Source organism: Rhyacophila brunnea, unplaced genomic scaffold (genome assembly GCF_057557595.1).
Source record: "Rhyacophila brunnea isolate RB1 unplaced genomic scaffold, BYU_Rbru_1.0 scaffold_74, whole genome shotgun sequence".
NCBI classification, from domain to species: Eukaryota; Metazoa; Arthropoda; class Insecta; order Trichoptera; family Rhyacophilidae; genus Rhyacophila; species Rhyacophila brunnea.
The window spans coordinates 846573-858214 of NW_028233344.1; positions in this window are offsets into that span (position 1 = coordinate 846573).

Genomic DNA, 11642 nt, shown 5'->3' on the forward strand with positions numbered 1-11642 from the left:
GCGCTAGTTCGTATATATTACATCCTATACCGTGTATTTTCAGATTTTATTCGATTTTTTTAGCAGTATTTTCTTATATGCTTAAAGTGTATGATGTAACAATACATTTATTTCTTCGTGTATAGCCACGGTCATGCGTTATTTTAAATCAGCTATCTAAGTGGTTAGTGTTTTATATTTTTTTTATCACAGTGTTGACATATTAGCCTTACAAAGTTCATACTTCTATACTGCATGAAACTGATACATGCTTCACGTGATGTCTTTACTTATCAATGTTATCCAACATTGAAGATTCGGGTATGTGACACATTGAATTTGTAATGTATACAAGAAAGGTTTATGATTATGTTGTTTATTTTTTATTATATACACGTGATTTCTTCCAGCTAAAACATAATAGATTATAAATGGAGTCTTATGGTTTATCAAGTTTTGAATTGCTCTTTTATAAGTAAGGTGTTTTTATAAGTCTTTTTAATTTTTCTTACGGTTGCTCTTCTTGGCGATATTCCTTTATCGTCGGTAAGATTCTTATTTAGCCAAAAAGTATATTTCTGGGTCTACAATTTAACACTCGATAGTTCACTCTTAAGTTTTTGTCTTATAAATATAATATTTCACAATATTTGCTGCCTTTATGAGAACAAATTTTTCAGAAAAACCTTTTTATCTAATTTTCTATAATAGCAAAGTCACTCTGTTCTATTGAAAACCAACTAAGATATTTTTTAGGAGAAATGCGTATTTATTCTATAATTTATTTAGAGTTTTGCAGTTTTGGTTTTTTTGACCAGATTCGTAATTCTTGATAGAATTTTATTACAACCTTTGCAAAATTTTTAAATATATTATTGCTGAAATACTGTTTTCTAATATTATATTGCATTTATTTCCAATCTTACTATCTATTAGATTGCATATATTCACTACATCCATAATAATTTGTTGCTGACTTTGATTTATGTCATTTCTAGATCTATGCAATAGGACAAATTCACTTTCAACTCTGTCATCTTTTTTAAGTTTCTTGATTTTGATTATAAGCTATAAATCATCAAAAAAAAAATAACTAGGTCATAGAAAGATACATCTAATACTATAATCACGCAATTGAAATTCTAGTTAAGAACATCATTTAGTAGATTCGTGCACAGAACAAATAGAAGCGATGATAGTCAGTTGGCTGGCGTATTATGCATTATATTCTTTGTTTTTTTTATTTTACTTTAATTTTTTTATATACTAATATCATTACGTAAACCTATATAGCTGTTCTTGAAGATTAAGCTTTGTAATATAAAAAATATAAAAGTTATGATCAATAAATCGTACACTTTATAACATTAATACTTGTGATTTGCAGTTTTCTGCTACATTTTTATTTATTGCCGCATTAATTAGCGCTTTCATTTTAGCTCCTAGCACCCTTCGTGGGGTACCGAGTTGATTTTCCGATACTGTGGTTACGTATCTTAACTTCTAACTGTATTATTTCAGACATAATATCTTACTACATGTGTATTACATTATGGTTACATTCTTTAGGTGAAAATTCACTATCTTTTACTCATTATATAAGGGAAAACAATATGCCTTTTAACCATAAAGTCATTTCTAATCGATTTATTTTTTAAAAACATATTTCGGTGCTATTTTTTGGATATATTAGTGCAAAGATGTCTTTTTAGAAAAAAATTATAGAACCCATTTTACCTCACAGTTTTCCAATTAGGCAAGTAGCAAGTAGTCTTCAATTTTTTATATATCCTGTAATGACAATAAAATGACCCATATATTCTATTATATAAAAAAATCTATAAGATCTTGCATAAACTGCTCGTTTTAATGTCCCTCACATCACCAGGCAAAATACAGCAGTTTTTTTCTTATTAGCAATTTGAAATAAATTATTCTATTTTAATGAACGAATTCAAATGTCTTATATGGAGTTATATAGACTAATTCTAGCTAAAACTCACTTATTTGTTAATATTGGCTGATCTTTTGATGTTTAAAAATTTCTTATTTTGTATATATAATTTGTGATACATCCAATTTTTTCACTAAGAAATTATTATGAATTAGTATAATCATTCGCAGATTTTCAATTTTTTCTTCTTTGATCATGCATTTTGCGCAAAAATAGATCTCTGAAGCAGCGATTTTTCTAAAATTTTTTGCCATTTTCTTTTTATGCTGTAATGTAAACCTTTTCACGATACTTGATGATTTTTTTGGTAGCTCTATATAAGTTAACTAATTTCTCTGTAGAATAATTGCATTTATAATCATATTCTAGATGTATTTTTCCAATGTACTTGTCTTTACAACAAAATTTAGATCTTCATTGATTTTTTATTTACATTGTAATAAAGTACTCTGATTTTTTATTTAAACTCGATTTTCTCTTGGTTAAAAATATAGCGTAAAAATTATCAAGAATTGAATTCCATTTTCTTGATTTTCTCTTCCTCATCTTTTCTGTTGTGGTAGAAAACATTATCGCTTTTCATTTGTCTTTTAGATAAAGTTTCGAGTCTAATTTTCGAACGGGTCTTCATCCACCATTTTTCTGCAAGAATTATATTTCTTGACCTTTTTTTGTTATAAATACAAGTTTTTTGCAAACATTATGTTATAGTTACTTATATTTTTCTCCCGATCAAGGTGTTGCAATAGATTTAAACTTTACTGGATGATTCAATGCACTCTTGGTTAAATTATGGCAGAGAAGAGCATTTTTATAGTTTGTTTCCTGATGTGTATATTAAAAGTCTAAGATGTACTTTTCTAAATTTGAATTATCTTTACAACACTCTTCATTCTATACAGGATTGATGCCGATGATTTTGCTAATTTAGTTTCTTTTTCTTGGTTTTTATTCGTAATCATCATCTATTGATACAGGTATCTACAAAATATATTTATTTGCAATGTAGAATGGTTACAAATTTTGCAATAAAAAAGTGAATGGTAATAGAAAATAGGGATTCTGAAGGTTTGAATGGAAGCTTATAGAATGAAAATAATTTATAAAATTATACAAAAATAAATATTATGAAAAAATGTGAATACTCATATTGGAAAGAATTATATATTTATTTGGGTTCTATATATGATGTGGATGTATAATATAATATACATAAAAATTCCACGTTTTTTGACATGAAAAATGCATAAATCACATACATGTGCCCAAATTCATCAGCCGATCGTATGTAATTACAATTAAAAGCCAATTAAGTTATATAAAGTCGTTGTCGCATATAGTAAGTATATTCATATCCTATGGAGAATTGACGGCAACCTAAAATTATTGTCGGAATTTATACACGTAACAAGTAACTGCCTTTTCATTTCCCCCTATTTAATCTTCTCAATAGAAAAAATCATTATTTTTATTGTTTTCCATATATGTTAAATTCAAAAACAAAAATTTTGCAATATTTCTATTTCAATCAGCTAATTACATCAAATATAAAAATTAAAAAACATATTGAAAATTATCGAGATTATTACTATTTTATAATAATTAGTTATGAGATAAATTTGTTTTTATCGATATTTTGAAAGCTATAAAAAATATTTAAATTACAATATAGTTATTAAAGAAACTAGTAAAATATATATAAATAATTAAAAAATATGTGCCAGCTATATATAATATAGATAAAAATAACTATGTCAGCAACGATAAAATCATGCGCAGCCACTTCTTCTTAAATATTTTTTTAAACGTATAATTAGCAATAGAGTCATATAGCAAAAAAGAAAAATAGAGTAAACCAAGATTAACTAACATATTTGGTTGTGAAAAAGAATCATATAATTTACGTTAGTAATAAATATTCAATGAACATTGCACTAATACTTTTAGTATTATTATGAAATTATATGCATTAAAAGGATGTATGGTCAAGAATTAAAACTCTAGTAAATAGACTTTAAACAAAAGAAGGCATAACAAAGTTTAAAAGCGACTCTCTTTTAAATGTAAGCATATAAAGGTTATTTCTGAGCAAAACTTAGAAATAAACAAACAAAAAAAGACTTCTAATTCTGATTCTATTGGTCGACTATTTTCTATCTTAAATGTTAAACTATTGTTCATGAATTCAAAAAAATATAAAATTAAGATTTATATAAAATATCTTTAAAATCCGTCTAAGACTATTGAGTCGATCATATTTAATCTATTTGAGCATCTAAACAGATGTAATACCATCAAAACTATAATTATTTATTATTCAATTGGAATTCGAAATAAATATAGCCCTGCAAAACTATAAAAATCATAATAACGACATTGATATTTCATTTTAAAAAAATTTCAATCGAATTTACTTTATTTATTTATGTATTACTTCTATTACATTTTAGGAAGTTCGCTTAATATTAATAGGAACTATTTCTTAACTACGCGTCTCTCTGTTGAGCTCCTCCAGGACTTTTTGTCACCCGTAATCACCGTAGATTGAGCCCTTTCTCATATGTGGCAGCCAATATGTGTGGGGAATGTAGTTCTGTCTACTGTTCATTTCTAAGGTATACAAGCTAAAACCACACTCTATACTTACCATTATTCTTACTGAACTGTGTGGAATCCGTTTCCATACTGTTGGCACAGTTCAACATCTTACACAGCAACCTCCTAATTCACATTGCTTGTCTGTGCCTTATGGTTTATCTTTTATTTTTCACTGTCCGCCCCTTCGCTATTTTTCTTTAGAGTAAATTCGTTTCTGCGATTAGTGAGGTGGGCGAGTGTGGAGCCTGCGACCCCTCACCTTGGGGTCCGACTTGTAAACCACACAACCATACCACCCTAACATAAATAATAAAAAATAATTATTTTATCTATAATAATTATCTTAATAGCATTTTCAATCACATGAGCATTTAATCTATTATATGCTTCGATAAAACTAAATTTGTAATCTGTCATATGAATAGACATCTATAATATCAGAAGGGGGAAATGTAAATATATACAGATTAGTTAGGTCCTTAAAGTACGCAGGGTATATATCATATTTATTGTCAGTTATATTAAGGCATTAAAATAGTATTAGATATTTTCATATATATCCTTGCAAATTGTGTATTATAACAATATTCATCGCGTGGTTTAAGCCTTTTTCATATAAATTATAAATATTTAAGTCCCATAACATAATGCTTAGATTTTGAAATTTTTAAATCCAATATTAGCTCTTATATACCTAAAAAATTATAAATGAACATTTGCATATTTTATGATTATGTATTTAACTAAGCAGTTTTATATTTTTTTTTTCAGATTTCTCGATTATCTGTATATCATGTTTAAGAAAAACAGGAATATTTGGATTTTTGAAAAATAATATTTATCTTTTATTTTCCTCGTTTTTATTTTGTTTTCTACAGTGACCGATTCAAGACTCGACAAAATATTTTTAATGTCATATAATTATATGAATGAGGACCCTAATTTTTAAAATATGTAAATTTTGACGCATAATTCCTTTTTTCAATTAATTATAGTTTCAAAAAAGCTGTTAACTTCTAAACTTGGCTTTTTAATATATACCATAGATGAAACATATATACTTTAAAAAAGTAAATTCATAAATATTAATTATGAAAATTGCTTTTAATTTTTCATATGTTCGAAATATATATTATATATGTCTTTTTGCTTAAAAACTCACTTTAATAGATACAAAATTTTTTTTTAATATTTATCATTTAAAATAAAACTTATTTTGTGCAAAGGATATTATTATTCAATCCATTCAGATTTCAACATATTTTCTTGCAAATATTTTTGAAATATTACCAAAGTCAATATGCCAAAAATATATGATTTAATTAACTAAAAATTGTTTAAATTTACGTAAATTATAACAATAATCACATATTATATGTAATGAACAAAATAGTTACTTATCTAGCGCAACACGACGTAATTAGTATTTGATTGTTTGCATTCTCAAAATATAATTCATTGTGTGAATGAAAAATATTTTAGGCAATAAAAGAAATTCAAAAAGTATTATAAAAATTATAAATTTATATATAGAACATTCTACCATTATCTTTTTTGTTTGCTAACACAAAAATTTATTTTGCTCAATTATATAGATGCGCTCTATACTCTTATCGTACACAATATCCTTTAAGATCACCCAATACATCTTTCTCTATAAGCTTGACGCACTAAGGCGTACTCTGTATGCTATTTTTGTGAATATGTTTCCGTTTTCGTTATATCCGTCATTCCTCAAAATCGACCATCTATGAGGAATCACTAAAATATTTTATTAAATATAAATTTTTGTTTTTTTTAAAATTATATGGGGTTAAATAGAGTTTTTTGTAATCATAATTGTATAAGCATGCTGTTTTTTTCTGGTAATTCTAAAATCAACATTATACCGGTTAAAGGGCAAATGTTTATAGCTGCTGCGTCAATTTAAGATTGTTGATTTAAATATAATATCTGATTTAGCAACCACAAATATTTTAATAGTATTTTCCTTGTACTCAAAAACATTTTTTAGAATAGAATGTCTTTTCTCTGATAAAAAATGTCTTAGTCCTCACCTTTTTGTGCTAATATGTGCATTAGCGATTATCTAATTCTATAAATATAGTTTCTACTCTTATATTCTCATTTTATTGCCTTATTTTTATGTGATATCACAATTATAACTAAAATACATTCTATAGTTTATGTGTACCTTTGGGGATATTTTTAACTTGAAAATTTACTTTCACTTTCAGCAAATATAATCATTTATAAAATCAAAACCATGCTTTCTGATCTTATGGAATCTTCTTCTAGGGTGCTTATGCCTCGTTTATCCTCAGTTAATAAATTTTATATAATATTTTTTTAGTTTTTGCTAATTGCTGTCAAATCTACTGATGATAATTTGTAACTAAATAAAAAATTATCAAAACAAATATAATTATATTTATAGTTGTAAATTTAAAGATTTTTTTTTTAAAATACCCTAAAATTAATTTGCTATAAATATAACCTTTTTGGGATTTGAATTTTTTTTGAATTTTCTATTGCACCAAAACAGAGCATATAACCGTTTTTTTACTTTTTATAAAATTTGTAGTACATATAAAATCAGGCAATTAAACAAAAAATGTAATAAAATCTTGATATTATAAAAATATGAATTTTAAATTCTATATGCGCCCAAGTTCTAATAGTATGTATATGCACAACTCTACTTATAAAAAAATCTCTATGTCTTATATTGTAATTTTTTTTGTGCATGTTTTTTGTAGAAGTAATTTTTTTTTGCTGTTTAGATTTTCCTTTAAAATGCTTTGTGATGTGTTAGATCTATAAAAAAATCTTAGCTTGAATAAAATCTATTAAAATGCTAAAAGACAATCAAATCCTTTTAATTTTCTTAATTGCGAAAAACAACATAAAAGAACAATTAAAATTGGTCAGTAACGTTTTTTATTGCATTAGCGGTTATGATAATCGATAAAATTATCAAATTGCTTCATTTGCTATATTTAGATTTTGCAAAGTAAAAGGTTTTTTGTATCCTAAGCATATAAATAGCAAAAATTATATCTAAATGGCTGTTTGACGGCATTATGAATGCGCAGTGTTAGAAAAAACTACAGAAAAAATTATTTATCTAATTCTTTTGTGGGTAACTGAAAAAAACCTTTTAATCGTGTATATGCTCTATCGTTTTGCAAAATATGAAAAAATAGATATGTGGTGTATAATATGTCATAAACGTATATTTATACTTTACATTATGCAGAATTGATACTAGATTATTTTTAATGTAAAAATAAAAATATTGCCTTAAAAAGTACATTTTTGTGGTTTCTGAATGCCAAGTCATAAAAACGATAATAAACTACATGTAGCATATATTTCTTATATAAAAAGGTTTGATTTTATATAATAAAATATTGATTAGTTTATTAATAGTCCCAAAGACCTAGATTCAATTTTAAATGATGCTTTAGTTCATTTAAATGCAAGAAAATTACGCTTGTATCGCCTTGATCGTATTTAATTCAATTTGATTTGTTATCTATTTTTAAATTTATCCACATGTTTTTAAATTATTGCAAAAAAATGCAGATATGCAATGTGATCTAGTTTTTATAATCAAACGTAATTTTTTGTATTTTTTTTGCTAAATTTCTATTTGACAAGTCTTTTCTGTTAAAAACATATGAAAAATTATTTTATTTCTTCTCTAATTGCGGTAATAAATGATTATAAATACACAAACCACATTTTCTGAATTTGAAAAAATGATATCTACTTCATTGAGTTTAATTTGCTATTCAAAAAACGAATTTATGAATGTAATTTATAACATTTTTTTTCGAAAGAAGCTAAGAATCGTAATTAAATATCTAGGACTAAAAAAACGCACAAAAAGCAGCTTGCATTTTCTATCTTTAGGTTCGGCTTTGTGCTTACGTTTTTATGCTGGGGTTTTGTATTGAAAATTGCATAGATAATAAATAAATCTCGTTTGTTTTTTTTGATTTTAAATAACATAGATTTTACTTCGATTCAAATTGTTAAATACAATTTTTCTATATACTAATAAATAAAAGCTACGGTCTTGAGTATGATAATTGTACTACACTATATCCTTATCCTATAATTTTGCTTATGTTATATCATATGAAACTATAGTCTCTATTGCTATCATTGTAGAACAAATTTATCTAAATATAAGTTTTTACAAGTAAATTATAAAAAAGGACACAAAAAAACTATATTTTAGTATCATAAAATACCAAGATAGTGATTGTTTATAGGAAAGATATATTTATAAATTGATTCTATCTGTAATTAAAAGGATAATCATGTAAATTTAGATTTCTGATTTTAACAACATTATTGATTCGATTTCATCTTTAATTTTTAAATCAAGATACCTCTAATATACTATACTAATCTAATTTTCTTTACGTTGTAGTCTGATTAAGAATATCTCACATTTCTCCAACACATCTTCAACAATGACCTTCGATCTATGTGTGCTAATAATTGAGAGCTTTTATATTTCATGTTTTAAAATTTTTTATCGAAGTGTTAGAGCTTATTGTCAGCTTCCAATATATTGAAAATTTTCGACACATTAACATATTTCTAGTATAAATATCCTGAAAATGTAAAAATTATTTTATTCATTTTTTAGTTATTAAAAACCAATTTTACGCCTTAATATTACAAAAAGGGTTAACATTAATATTTTTTTTATAATGTGTCGGTCTTTTTTGTATTATTACACTTGCCGAACATAACCGCAAAACTTTTATAAATAAATAAAAAATTTTCATTATAGACTAATTATGTATACTTATTATATTTTTCAATAGCATATAGTCTTTTTTTCTAGACAATTTGATTAAAAGGCATGGTATCTGTAATTTTTTATAATATATGTAATTTAAAATTTTATTATTGGCGTAAAATTGAACACAAGTAAATAAATACACAAATTACTCTTGAAAAATATAAAAAAAATATGTTTAAAACCAAGAAATTTTATTACTCCTAGGAACCAGTAATTTCAGCATTAAATTATTCGTTTTATCATGTACAAACACTTTAAATGTCCCGTAGAAAAGGTATATCAAATTTATTGGAAATTATAGCATAATGGCATAAGAATATGTAGCTGTGAACATGACTTTTCCTAGTGGTTATTTAGCGGAATATGCCGGCTTCATAGATTATATTTTTTATAAAAATATTATACAGAAAACTTATTTACATAGTGCATTATCTAGATACTTAAAAAATACATGTTTTTGTTGTTAGAATCACTATAACACGTAAAAGAATATGGATTAATAGATGGATTTAATGGTTTTTTACTTGATTGGAGTATATAACGTAAATTTTATGCAATGTTTGCACATAAAAAACGCTGAAAAATCATATAATATCCGAGCACATAATTCTATATATATTTTAAAAAAGGATTATAGTTTACAAAAAGATAGAGATTATATAGAGATGAATATTCATGACGAAAATAATGTTTTGCAGAGAAAATTATGCCGAAAAAAATTTATTGCATATCATCACATAAGTAAAAAATATTTAAATAATATTTGGTATAACAATATTAGAAACTCAATTAAATTTTTTTTAGATGAAATTTAAGTTAAGAACCTTGAGCTAAAAATGTATTTTTTTAATTTAAACTGGAACTAACATAATATATATAGTTTTACACACTTTGTTTGCCTGCTTTTATTGTAAATTCCATCATTTTAATTGATCGATATCGATCATATTTAATATGCTAGATAGAGCTTAGTAATGTAAATTAATACCGAAAATACTAAAAATTTTTTTTTAGACTATTGATTTTCACTTTCTATTTAGTTGTGATTTCTCTTTTAAATCATATAGGAGATAGCGTTGGGCGGACCTAATTTTTTTTACAAGATGCTATTATGTCACAAAAACCATATCTGCAGAGTTTAAATCATAAAAATCCATTTATGTTACACAGTATTAAATTAATAAGATTCCTTATTTGTGCTTTCACAACATTTGGCATCTTCAAAAATTTTGTATGGGTAAATGGTATACACATATATTTTATCTATGTCCTAAATTTGTGGTTATAATGTAAGTTTTTGTTCTCGGGCATAACTTGAATGATGTTCTATATACCCAACGTATTCCTACTTCGGGCAATCTTCTCCTGTATATGTCTTCCTTTATAAGTCGCCTATTTTCTAAACCTTTTGATCATTAATTCAAAATTTCATCACAATCTCAATGTTCTTATATATTCATCGATCTGATTCGTGACATTTAGATCCTCCAGGTACCTTTTATGATGTCGTGTCACCACACTGTTCCATGATATAACATATTAGAAAATTTTTTATTAGAACTTATATATTAATGCTAGCTTAGACGCTAAAAAGACATATTCTCTTTATTTTACGTTTTAGATTTATTCTATACAATCTTTTTCCATTTGAATTTTTTTTCTCAATATACTTGAAAGCATCTCCTTTAAGACAAGAGGAGCAGTCTATTAAGATAGATCATCGAAATGCGTCAAAAGATGTATCAAGGAGTTGTGCAATAGTCCCAATGGGCTTAATATTTCTAATGTATAAAATTGATAGAAAGAAACCTAACCCATGTTTAAAAATAAATATGTGTGTCATGATTTCAATAGATGGTTTAAAGCTTTACTAGTTTCAAGTATTTATATTTCATGTTATTGTTATATTAGATTAATTGGTATTTATAATACTCTGCAGGCAAAATCGATTTTCGACCATTCATAATGTATATAGAAATTATATGTCATGCGAAATTTCTAAAATACATAGCTACGGACAGATAGAAAAAGACTCCGAACCAATTTTTAATTTCGACTAGTAAGCAATTTAATATAAAATTTGCTGCAAAATTATAAGATTTTCAGTTTATATAATTTATCTGGATAAAGATTACGATTTTTTAGGTATATGAAATATATAAAAGAATATTAAAACATATTGTTTATAATTACAACCAAAGCTTCAGCCTTTAAAAAATAAGAAAACTGTGTTTTTAAAACGAATTACACGGAATCAATTTTGTATGCTATATGAATTAAATTGTT